Here is a 13,259-nt window from a genome sequence, read left to right as displayed (position 1 = left end):
ACATGGCTCAGGTGATAATTGAAGAACCAAAGCCGAAGATCGAGGATCTTCCTGTCATTTCTGAATATCCCGAGGTTTTTCCTGAAGAACTACCTGGTTTGCCACCAGATAGACAAGTGGAGTTCAGAATTGACATCATTCCTGGAGCAGCTCCGATAGCAAGAGCACCTTACAGATTAGCTCCGACGGAAATGAAAGAACTGAGGACCCAGTTGGATGAACTGCTGACGAAAGGTTTTATCAGACCTAGTTCATCTCCCTGGGGAGCTCCTGTCCTATTTGTAAAGAAGAAGGACGGATCGATGCGGTTGTGCATCGACTATCGAGAACTAAATAAAGTTACCATAAAGAATAGATATCCTTTACCAAGGATCGATGATCTATTCGATCAACTACAAGGAGCAAGCTACTTCTCCAAGATCGACTTGAGGTCGGGTTATCATCAGCTAAGGGTCAGAGATGAAGATGTACACAAGACAGCATTTAGGACTCGCTATGGTCATTACGAGTTCCTAGTGATGCCTTTTGGGCTCACAAATGCACCGGCTGCGTTCATGGATCTCATGAACCGCGTTTGCAAGCCGTACTTGGACAAATTCGTCATAGTCTTCATCGACGATATCCTTATATATTCCAAGAACCAAGCAGACCACGAGAAGCACCTCCGTTGCATTCTCGAATTACTACAGCGTGAGAAACTCTACGCCAAATTCTCAAAGTGTGAATTCTGGCTACGAGAGGTTCAGTTTTTAGGACACGTTGTGAGTGAGCGTGGTATCCAAGTGGATCCCGCTAAGGTAGAGGCGGTCATGAACTGGAAAGAGCCAAAGACGCCTACCGAAATTCGTAGTTTCCTGGGGTTAGCAGGATACTACCGAAAGTTTATTGAAAATTTTTCAAGGATTGCTGCGCCCTTGACTTCCTTGACCAAGAAGAAAGAAAAGTACATTTGGGGCCCAAAGCAGCAAGAGTCCTTCGAAATACTGAAGCAAAAGCTAAGCAACGCACCTGTGTTGACATTACCGGAAGGTACAGATGAATTCGTAGTTTACTGCGACGCATCACACACAGGCATGGGGTGTGTGCTTATGCAGAAGGGCAAGGTGATTGCCTATGCTTCAAGGCAATTAAAGGTGCATGAAAAGAATTACACCACCCATGATTTGGAGTTGGGTGCCGTTGTATTTGCACTGAAGTTGTGGAGGCACTACCTTTACGGTATTAAATTTGTGATTTATTCTGATCACAAAAGCCTCCAGCACCTGTTCAACCAGAAGGAGTTGAACATGAGGCAGCGCCGTTGGATGGAAACCTTGAATGACTATGATTGCGAGATCAGGTACCATCCCGGCAAGGCGAATGTAGTCGCCGATGCCTTGAGCAGAAAAGAAAGGGTAAAACCTATTCGAATCAACGCCAAGAGCATTGAGGTCAAGAACAATTTAATTGAAAGGATTTTAGCTGCACAGCGAGAGGCTGTGTTGGAAGCAAATTACCCTAATGAAAAGCTGGGAGTAACTGAGGAGCAGTTGACTCTTAGCAAGGATGGAATTCTTAGGCTGAACGGACGTATATGGGTTCCGATTTATGGAGGACTACGAGATGTTGTTCTCCAGGAAGCCCATAGTTCCAAATACTCAGTCCATCCTGGTGCTGACAAGATGTACCAAGACTTAAAGGCAAATTATTGGTGGATAGGCTTGAAAAAGTCTGTAGCCGCCCATGTAGCAAAGTGCTTGACTTGTGCTCAAGTCAAAGCCGAGCACCAAAAGCCGTCTGGCTTGCTACAACAGCCTGAACTACCCGAGTGGAAGTGGGAATGCGTAACTATGGACTTCATAACCAAGTTACCCAAAACCAGGAAAGGAAACGATACAATATGGGTCATAGTCGATAGGCTGACTAAATCAGCTCATTTTCTACCCATCAAGGAGACGTATAGCTCCGATATGTTAGCCCAACTTTATGTTGATAAGATTGTAGTCTTACACGGCATACCTGTGTCTATTATTTCCGACAGGGATACTAGATACACATCTCACTTCTGGAAGAGTTTCCAGCAATCTTTGGGCACGCGTCTAAACTTTAGTACGGCTTACCATCCACAGACGGACGGTCAAAGCGAGCGTACTATCCAAACGCTTGAAGACATGCTTCGTGCATGTGCAATCGATTTAGGCGGTAATTGGGATAAGAACCTACCCCTGATCGAATTCTCCTACAATAATAGCTACCACACCAGCATAAAGGCTGCGCCTTTCGAGGCACTATATGGTAGGAAATGTAGATCGCCTGTTTGTTGGGCGGAAGTAGGGGAGGTCCAATTATCAGGACCAGAGATTGTTTTCCAGACGACGGACAAGATTGTCCAGATCCGGGAACGTCTCAAGGCTGCCCGCGATAGGCAGAAGAGCTACGCTGATCCAAAGCGTAAGGATTTTCACTTCGAAGTGGGTGAAAAGGTATTACTTAAGGTGTCACCCTGGAAGGGAGTGATGCGTTTCGGCAAGAAAGGCAAACTGAGTCCGAGATACATAGGACCTTTTGAGGTCATTGAACGGGTCGGATCAGTTGCCTATAAGTTGAACTTGCCTGAAGAGCTCAATGGAATTCACAATGTGTTCCACATCTGCAATCTCAAAAAGTGCTTCGCCGATGAATCATTGGTGATTCCACACACAGATGTGCATATAGATGAGAGCTTAAAATTTATAGAAAAACCTTTGTCGATTGAAGATCGACAGGTGAAGAAGCTTCGTAGAAAGCACGTACCGATTGTAAAAGTCAAATGGGATGCTCGTAGAGGTCCTGAATATACGTGGGAAGTCGAAGCTACAATGAAAGAAAAGTACCCCTATTTATTTAAGTAAATCTCGGGTCGAGATTTATTTTAAGGGGGTGAGGATGTAACACCTCGAATTTTTGTGTCCAATAATGTGTTAACACGTGTCATTTGTTTACACGTGGCATTGATATTAAATAAAGGACCAATTTTGACAAACCTTGAAAGTATATAAATCCGAGGGTTATAAATGTCAACAAGGGTAAATATACTGTATAGTAACCCTGAATAATGCTTGAACCTTCAAACGAATAAATCATAAATCGTACGGAAGCGAAACGCGGAAGAAAGTGAGAGATTACGAACTACAGGGGTTAACTGTGTCAACATGTTTAATTATACCTCTGAGTGACCCTTTAACGTTCCCAAGGCTTCGTAACAGTATTATACGCTCACTAGAATATATCGTATAAATTCCGCGAAGTTCCGTCTTAAAACGAAAGAGTTATACTCTAATTCGTATGAGAAGGGCTAAAAGCGTCAACAGTGAAAGTTAAGGCTTTCCAAATAAATTAATAAACTAACCGGGGACTTTATAATGCGGGTATATAACACGAGGCCCCTATCGGTAAATAACCGAGGGCCAAACCGCAAAGTTACCCCTTCAAACCCGAAAGGTCAGGTAAATCATTACGAAAGATTTCGTTATTAATTACCAGGATTTCGCAATCATGACAAAAGGTTTAAAATTTCTGAATTCTTAACCTCTCGCGACCCGCGTGAAGGTTATGGTTAAGTTGAGGCAGGCCGCGAGCCTCCTGTATTACGCGTCTGATATTCAAATCCTAGGCGACCCGCATTAAAACGGCATGGAACTCCCATGCGGGCCGCGTGGGACGCCCAGATGCAGAAACATTGTAACTACTTGACCTTTGGACCCTTTGAACGACCAACAACCAATTAATGGGGCATGGGCACCCTACACTTGACCCATACACCTCAGGAGACATCTACCCATCATCATGATCAGTGTAGGTTGTTGTGTAGTGATCTAGAGAGCTTTCCTTGGCTATAAATAGCCACATTATGTGCATAACAATTCACACAACACAAAACACATTCATCTGATCATTCCAAGAGCTCTCTAGCATCCTTCTCTGTTCTATAAGCAAGAAAGAACTTCTGTAAGTCGTTCATACTCATTTTGGTCCTGCATTTCCATAGTTATAGCTCATAAACGCAACCGTCGTAACTAACGGTTGTCATTACAATAACTTGCAAATGGTTCAGTCTTATGACGGATCAAAAGTGGTTATGAGATGGTATTTATGTGGGTAATAAACCTCTAAAAAGGTTCCCCCTGATCACCACTCTAACTATGTCAAATATCGAGTCAAACGTGCGGTTAAAAAGTCAACAGAAAGCTATTTTTAGCGATTTATGCATAATCTGTAATGTATATGTTATGGAACCTGTTTTGACAATCATAAAACATGATAATAAGTATATAAACTTGTTTGCGCTCGTTTGAATCGACCATTTGCTATATTGGACCGGTTCGGAGCCGTATGTCGCAAAAGTTTGACTTTTGCTTTGACTTCAGTTCTGACCCGTTTTAGTGAGGTATAAATATACCTTAGGACTCTCTTAGGACCAGGTCACATGTCGGTATAAACCTCTGTGATCGGTTCATGAGTTATCCGAGTCTTTTGCGCAATTCCGTCATTCGCCTAAAAGTTGACCGTAACGGCCTTTTGAAATTAAAACGAGTATTTCGGACACGTGAACGGACCAGAACCTTGCTTATTAAATTATAAGCATGTCCGTAAAGTTTCACGTCAATCCGAGGTCTAGAATGAGAGTTATGCTAAATAGCGCAAATTAAAATAAACTTTTGTAATAAACGGCGCAATTAGCATAACACCTATCTAAACCAAGATTTCGTCACCAAAACTTTTACCCACTGTATTAAAATAATATTTTGGGAATTTTAAAGATTTTTAATAATTTTTACCTCGCTCATAACCTGCGGTTATGGCTACGGTTCGGTAAATACCGAATATGCCCTTTTCGGCCAAAACATGAGTTCTACAAGGTCTTTTGACCCGATTCAAGTTGCTACTGGTTTTAAATAATAAATAAAGTATTTTAAGCTTTATAAGCTGTTCGGGAAACTCATATTTCCTGTAGAACTCGAAAAGCCCTTTTAAAGCCTTTAAAATGACCGAAAAGCCCCTACGGGGCATAATATTAACTTAAACTCGTTACGGGCGTGACGGAAGGTATCCTACTGATACCACAACCCACTTAAGGCATATTGACTTAGGAAATAAGCGTACGACTCTCATGGTTAACCGCTTCGCCTATTGCGCGCACGGTTCGGCTTATGAAACTAGTTTTCATAAATTAGCCGATACGGGTCAAATTATATTATTTGAACCCCAAAATCCAGAGTGTGAACCATTAACCCATATAAAACAAGTCTCTGAACTTGTTGGGTCAGAATCGCACTCCATTCTCGGTTTTCGCCTTTTCGCGCGATTAAACCATATCTATATATATCGGAACCAACCGGTCTAGGCTACGGCCATTATAACGACCAGTTAGGATTCTAAGAGGTTAATTAAAACCTTCGTTCCAGATTAGGAGCCTCAGTAAAAGCTATCGGTGATTTAATCCAAATTAAGGAAATATACTTGCAAAGGTAAATACTTTAACTTATTTCCCCTATATGGGCTTGGGTTACGGTATATTAATACCGCTTGATTGAGCATTATATTCTTCCATCGCTTAGGTGGTTAATTAAATAATATGATCGGCTCATTTAAACAGTTTTGTCTCTTAAAAGCCTTTGGGGGGTTTAATGACCGTTGTCCCGGATATCCTTGGCATCATTTTACGAAATGGCCACGACCATCGACATCCCGGTGTAGGCGTACACCCGGTATAAAGTGTCGACATTAAAATTAAAAGACGTAGCCGTTGGTTTTTATACTACGGTTTTACGCAAACGTGGTGTGTCTATAAATCTTTAACCCGGCACGACCCGGGCTACTGAACGCATAAAAGAACATGTAAAACGTTCACAAGATTTTATTATAATTTTCCCAAGTTATAAAAGAGTTTGTGCCTTGTGCATTCAAATCAATTTTTATAAACATTTTCAAATGTGTCAGTTGAATGTATTTACCAGTGTAAACTGACGTATTTTCCCCAAAAAGATTAAGTGCAGGCACCTAAACGTAAATTGGCTGGTATTAGCTCCCTAGCGTCGTGATAAGTCTCGCAAGCTTGATTGCAGCATCTGATGGAACAATACTTTATGTTTATTTACGATCCACTGTGGATATATTCAACCCCTGTAATACATTTGATATTACAACCAGAGGTTGAAGTTTATATATTTATCTTATGCTTCCGCTGTGCATTATATAATTGTGTGGTTTGACTATATTGTTGCCAACATCGTCACGGTAATCCCCCACCGGGCCCACCGGTGAGACACGTGGAAATCGGGGTGTGACACTTTATAAAAAAAAACTTCATATACGCTGCGTATAGGTCTATACGTAGCGTATATGAAGGGTCAAAAAGACCATTTAGCCCTTCATTTGGGGCTATACGAAGCCAAATGCAAGGGTAAAATTGTCTTTTGACCCTTTATATACGCTGCGTATGGGTCTATACGCAGCGTATAGTGGGAAAGACCATTTTACCCCTGCATTTGGGGCTATACGCAGCCATATGCAAGGGTAAAATTGTCTTTTTGACACTTTATATACGCTGCGTATATGTCTATACGCAGCGTATATAAAGGGTAATTTTTATTTTTAACCACAAACGTGTGGTAAAAATATACCTTTTGACCCTTTATATACGCTGCGTATAGGCCTATACGCAGCGTATATAACGGGTGAATTTAAAAAAAACATTTTTAAGTATCGTATCGTATAGTATAAGTCTCGTATAAACCTCGTATAAGTCTCATATATGTCTTGTATCTGCCTATAGGCCTATACGTGACCTATACTATAGTGTCGTATCGTATCGTATTGTATCGTATCGTATCGTATAGTGTATTGTATAAGTCTCGTCAGTGGCGGATCCAGGAATTTTTTCCAAGGGGTTCACTTTTTTAAATGTTCCAGTAACTTGTGTCCGAACATAAAAAAATACGGGTCGGTTCGACGGTTCGGGTTGGGTCGGGTCGGGTAAAGTTCATCACATAATAAAAATATGATACACTAATGAAAAAAACACCATCATGATCAATTTACAAAATGGTTTTTATGAATAAAAAAATACGTATTCCCTACGAGGTTTCATATCTTTTGAAAACATTGCATTACATTCTCGATCGAAACTCGTTGTAAGAACTCCCTTTCAATATAGTAAATGCAAGAATCGTTCATGTATCCATCACTTATCCTATAGAGATACAAAATAAAGGCATCAAGCTTATGAGAACCTATTATTAACAGCAATTACCATAATTGGAGATCCTTGGAAACTATACACTAGTGAATAAATCAATTAGAGGAACTTGGAAAAACATCCAACAAAAGATTTAAATATTGATGTTTTTGACTTTCTGAAAAGAAAGCAGGTCAATGGAGAAGAGATACTTTTCTGGAGACAAATGGACATGTTAGTGGACCTCTTTCCTAATGGCTAATTTCTTTAGCTTGATGGCAAGATTTAAACAGAATCCCAACCAGAGAATCACTATAAAAAATGAATGTTAACACGCCGTGACCGAACCACTGATCACCTGCTGCTGTCATGCCCATACGCGATCTCAATATAGAACACAACTAAAACATGGTGTAAATTTCCAATCAAAGTCTAGAGCTTGGTGTAGGAAGCGCAATAGAGTATGCCTCAACAATCGTGGGGTCCAAGCAAAAGATAACTAAAGCAATCAACAGAGCATCCCTAATTCCTAAATTCTAAGTTTCAACACAAAAGTTCAAGAAATAAAATCAATAAATTCTAAGATATAACATCACTACTCATAGATTGAATCAAAAATCAACAAACTGAATGTTAAAATCAATAAACCTGAACTGAGTGAAAGGAGAAGTCAGAACTCAGAAGGGGTGGCTCCGGGCTCCGGCGGCTGCGGTCATGTGTGTGGTGGCTTGAGTGGGAGATAGGGGTGTTGTGCAGTGGTCGTGTTTGTGTGTGTGTTGGAACTGGGAGTAAACGAAAGAGGCGCGTAAACAAGGTAAACCCTAATTCGTTTTGAGAGGAAAAAACAAAAAAAAAAAAAAGAAAAGAATAAAAGGGACTGATAAGATTCGAACTCAGACACATTATTTCATACACCACGCGCTTTACCAGCAGACCACTTCTCAGCTTCTGTTATGAGGTTCCCCTGATAAATATTAACAGGTTCCTGCAGTCTTTTGTATTAAAATTAACACTATAAATCACGAACCAAACGGGTTCCCGGGAACCCCTTCCTTGGCTGTAAATCCGCCCCTGAGTCTCGTATAGGTTCCATGTAGGTCTTGTATATGCCTATACGCCTACACGGGACCTAAACCACACCTATAGTCCTATACGGGACATATATACACCTATAGACCTATACAGGTGTTATATCGTATCGTATAGTAGCGTATCGTGTTGCATCATATCATATAGTGTATAGTATAAGTCTCGTATAGGTTCCATGTAGGTCGTGTATATCCCTATATGCCTACACGGGACCTAAACCACACCTATAGTCCTATACGGGACATATATACACCTATAGACCTATACATGTGTTATATCGTATCGTATAGTAGCGTATCGTGTTGCATCGTATCGTATAGTGTATAGTAAAAGTCTCGTATAGGTTCCATGTAGGTCTTGTATATGCCTATAGGCCTACACGGGACCTAAACCACACCTATAGGCCTATACGAGACATATATGCACCTATAGACCTATACGGGTGTTATATCGTATCGTATAGTAGCGTATCGTGTTGCATCGTATTGTATAGTGTAGTAGCGTATAGGTTCCATGTAGGTCTTGTATAGGTTCCATTTAGGTCGTGTATATGCCTATAGGCCTACACGGGACCTAAACCACACCTATAGGCCTATACGGGACATATATACACCTATAGACCTATACGGGTGTTATATCGTATCGTATAGTAGCGTATCGTGTTGCATCGTATTGTATAGTGTAGTAGCGTATAGGTTCCATGTAGGTCTTGTATAGATTCTATGTAGGTCTTGTATACGCCTATAGGCCTACACGGGACCTAAACCACACCTATAGGCCTATAAAGGACATATATACACCTATAGACCTATACGGGTGTTATATCGTATCGTATAGTAGCGTATCGTGTTGCATCGTATCGTATGGTGTATAGTATAAGTCTCGTATAGGTATAGGTGATGTATATGCCTATAGGCCAATAATATTGTTTTTTTATAAATAATTCATAATAGTTGTATTATTTTTAATTTTTATAATTTATATTTGTATTATTTACCAATAATATTGTTTTTTATAAATAATTTTCTTTTTTAATTTTTATAATTAATAGTAGTTGTATTATTTTTAATTTTATAATTTATATTTATATTATTTACCAATAATATTATTTTTTATAAATAATTTTCTTTTTAATTCTTATAATTAATAGAAGTTGTATTATTTTTAATTTTTATAATTTATATTTGTATTATTTACCAATAATATTTTTTTATTAATAATTTTATTTTTTAATTTTTATAATTCATAATAGTTGTATTTTTTTTAATTTTTATAATTTATATTTGTATTATTTACCAATAATATTGTTTTTTATAAATAATTTTCTTTTTTTATAAATAAACAAAGGAATACATAAAAAAATACAAAAATTGAGTTTTATATACGCTGCGTATAGGTCCATACGCAGCGTATATAAACCCTTGTTTTCTGTGCAATGATTGCTGATAAGGCTCTGAAATCCATGGTTTATATACGCTGAGTATAGGTCTATACGCAGCGTATAGGGAACCCTATACGCTGCGTATAGACCTATACTCAGCGTATATAAACCCTAAGTGTGCAGATAGGCAAACAGGGTGTGCAGATAGTGAGGGCCTTAAAAAAATATGAGCCAGGTGGACCCCTTCCATCTAATCTCCATAACTCTATGGTATTCCTTCTCTGGATCCGCATGCACAAAATCACAATGAAGGATGAAGGATAACTGCAATACTTCCAAGAGAAATGCATTAGAGCTCAATGAGCAAGTGATTGGTATAAAGACTATCATCAAACCACTATCGAGTGTTATGTGTTTTAATCGCTGAGTGTTATGTGTCTTATATCTAAGGCTTGATGCAAAACTACTATCGAGTCGGGGGTCTCACTGGAAGCAACCTCTCTATTCCTAACGGGTAGAGATAAGGTTGTCTACATCTTACCCACCTCAAACCCTACCTTAGCTTTGCTATTGGTGGGATTTACTGTGTATGATGATGATGATCAAACCACACCTCCTATGTGGATACCATAGACATTTTGGCACCAAATAGTCGATTGGGTACATATTACTTTTGGTTTATGTCACATCCCAACCGATGACGGAATCATCGGAGTGAGACGAAAGAGATTGCTCATCACACATAACGCTATTGGCGACAATAATTAATTCAAAACCGATTTCATATCATAACAACATTGTCAAATTACAACATGAAATTCAAAGAACAACATAAAAACAATATAACAAGTTCAATAATTAAAGTAACTAATCTAGTAAATTCAAGTGCGTTTCTAGAGTCGTCCTTACTAGATTTCGTCATATCAACCTCATCAACCTGCAACATGTTAACAAAATATTGTTCAACGCAAAAATGCATTGGCGAGTACACAAGTTTAAGTACATAAGTATAAGTATAAAATTTAAAACGAATCCACATGGCAACTTAAGTTATTCAAGATAAACATGTCATGGCATGCAATATTCTAGTCAACCCTCTGTTTACGCAATAAAGAATGAAATTTAACATGACCACAAGACTACGGGCGATGCGTTACTCCTATAGCGCTATACATGTTAAATGGAGGCTCGTACGAAGCTAATGACTATAGTATTACATAAGAATCACCCAAGTATATGTATCAAGCATAACAAGTAGTTTTCATGTATAAGGATTGTTTTATGCATTGCATAAAGAATATAGTATTGTGATTTTGATAAGGTTAACATATTGCACCCAAAAGTGTTATAATGAAAATGAGTCAAGTGTACTCCTGGTTTTGCAAGCTTCCAGTTGTTAATCCGTGAAGTGTTGTTGGTTTGGAGGTAGAACACCGAGTCCTTCTACACGAAGAAATATAGGTGTGTGAGTAATTTGGATGATAACGGAGGATTTAGATTCGGAATTTAAAGTATAACAAAAGTAAGTATACAAGAAGAAAATCATCTAGACTTAATACTCGTTCTTGACACTATAAAAACCCATAGGGGTTAGAATGATTTCATGGGTTTAATACCCATTAGAATTGTAACGAGAAACTAAGTACTTAGGTGATGCAACTTAGTACCTTGACGAATAATCATTTGATTATCATCAAGGGTTCGGTCATTTGATGTTATATATATGGTATATAGTATATAATATGGTTATAGACCAACAAGTATCACAAGAATCTCATACAAGTCATGCAAGGAGGTAGGAGGATAACCTTCCATTTAAGACCTCTTTCGTAGTTTCACTAATGCACAAGTTGTTACAAGAACAACAAGGATGGTCATGAATTAGTTAGAATGGAAATATACACACTACTCTAAGAGAAATCATCAAGTGAGGAGTGGATTGATAGTAGGATAGCCAAGGCTTTCCAAGTAATCACACTACATAAGCTCAAGTCTTGCTCAACACTTGTGGGTTAAGAACCCTTCCAAAATATAAAGTTTAGAGGAGTAAAACCTCTGATTTTGTATATAACAACCTTGTTTTTTAAGCACACTTAATCATAGTCTTGAGTAGTGGCATAAGGACATAGGTTTGTATGGTTAAAACACAATATTAAAGGATGTTTAACAAAGGTTTCTTCCAAAACAGAAGATTGGACCTCAAAAATGGGATGTTTCACCTTGGATTTCCGTGGAAAACCTTGTGAGAACAATCCTAGAGGTGTTCCATACTTTGTTGAAGAAGAATAAGTGAAGAAAGGTAGAAAAAAGGTGAGTTTTGACTCACTTTTGCAGTTGGAAGTTCCTGCCTTGAAACTGAGTTTAATCTGAGATTTAGCTACTGATTTGGAGTGTTTTGAGTGAGGATTAGTGAGTATTCAAAGTGGAAAAGTGTGAAAATGATTCTGGTTTTATAGGAAGTGATAAGGGTTGAGTTAGGTGTTATTAAATGGAGAAAGCACAACCACATGACACAAAATTGGCCAATGGATGCAGCTCAAACAACTATCTGATGCATCAAGAGTGTCACGCGATGCGACAGCGAAGGCCAATTCCCGTCGCGCGACGCGACAAGTTAGTTTTTCCGGATTTGAGTTTCAATCTTGGCACTTTTGGTCCCTTATGTTTAACCAAGTTAGGTTTTGTTGTATTTTAGGGTGTTTTATGTAATAAAAGCATATTATAAGAGGTTTTTAAGTAACAACAACATAAGAACAAATATGGACACGCATGATTAAGTATATCTATTGAGTATAAGCATTGTATAAGTCCAAATCATGCGTAGAAAGTGTATAGTTCATGTATATCACGCATTTGCAAGTTTATCACACATTTTCAAGAATTACGAATAAAGTACCAAGCGTATTATGAATTCAAACGTATAAACGTGTATGATTATGTAAAGCATAAATTGTATGAAATAATGAATTTTATTTATGATTCATGTCACACCCTGATATTTCCACATATTACCGGTGGGCTCGGCGAGGAGTATCGTGACGTAGTTGATATCATCATAGTCAATATACACAATACAATAGCACAGCTGAAGGCTTGGTGAAATTTACTATTACAAACCATAGTGTCTGAGTGTCCAAATGAAAGAGTATACAGACTTGGTTGTAATAAAGATCTACAGGCGGATCATAAAATAAAATATAAGAAACTGAAATAACAGACTCCAGGTATCTAGGGATTTGCAAGATCCTCTTATTTGACACCTAGTAGCTCCAGCCTATTTACGTGAGATACCTGTCAATCAATCTTTGGAAAATACGTCAGTTTACACTGGTAAATACAATTAACTGACTCATTTGAAAACATTTATGAAAATTGAATTAAGTGCACAAGGCACAAATCATTTATAACTTGGGACAATTATTTAAGGTAATCTTGTATATAGATTTATATGTTTGTCATACAATTGGGGCCGGTTTGGAAGCCGGTCATGATTAACCGACTCACCACTGATAGAACCCACAAAGGAGTTATCCCCAACATGTGGGTTTATTTTAGTATTTGCATCTGTCAGGTGTATGCCTACACCTCGTGCAT

At 38.5% G+C, this 13,259-nt stretch overlaps 1 long non-coding RNA gene across 1 annotated transcript; it reads right to left on the bottom strand.

Moving 5' to 3' along the window:
- Positions 1–7,146: 7,146 nt before the first annotated feature.
- On the bottom strand, positions 7,147–7,971 carry LOC110928176. The gene is made up of 2 exons (XR_002586188.2): positions 7,844–7,971; positions 7,147–7,210 (listed from the first exon to the last, which is right to left on the bottom strand). It is a non-coding gene; the product is annotated as an uncharacterized LOC110928176 (long non-coding RNA).
- Between the last annotated feature and the right edge of the window lie 5,288 nt (positions 7,972–13,259).

This window comes from Helianthus annuus, chromosome 3 (assembly GCF_002127325.2).
Source record: "Helianthus annuus cultivar XRQ/B chromosome 3, HanXRQr2.0-SUNRISE, whole genome shotgun sequence".
Classification (NCBI taxonomy): domain Eukaryota; kingdom Viridiplantae; phylum Streptophyta; class Magnoliopsida; order Asterales; family Asteraceae; genus Helianthus; species Helianthus annuus.
The sequence above is the reverse complement of the archived record's forward strand: the minus strand, read 5'-3'. Positions and strand labels throughout refer to the sequence as shown.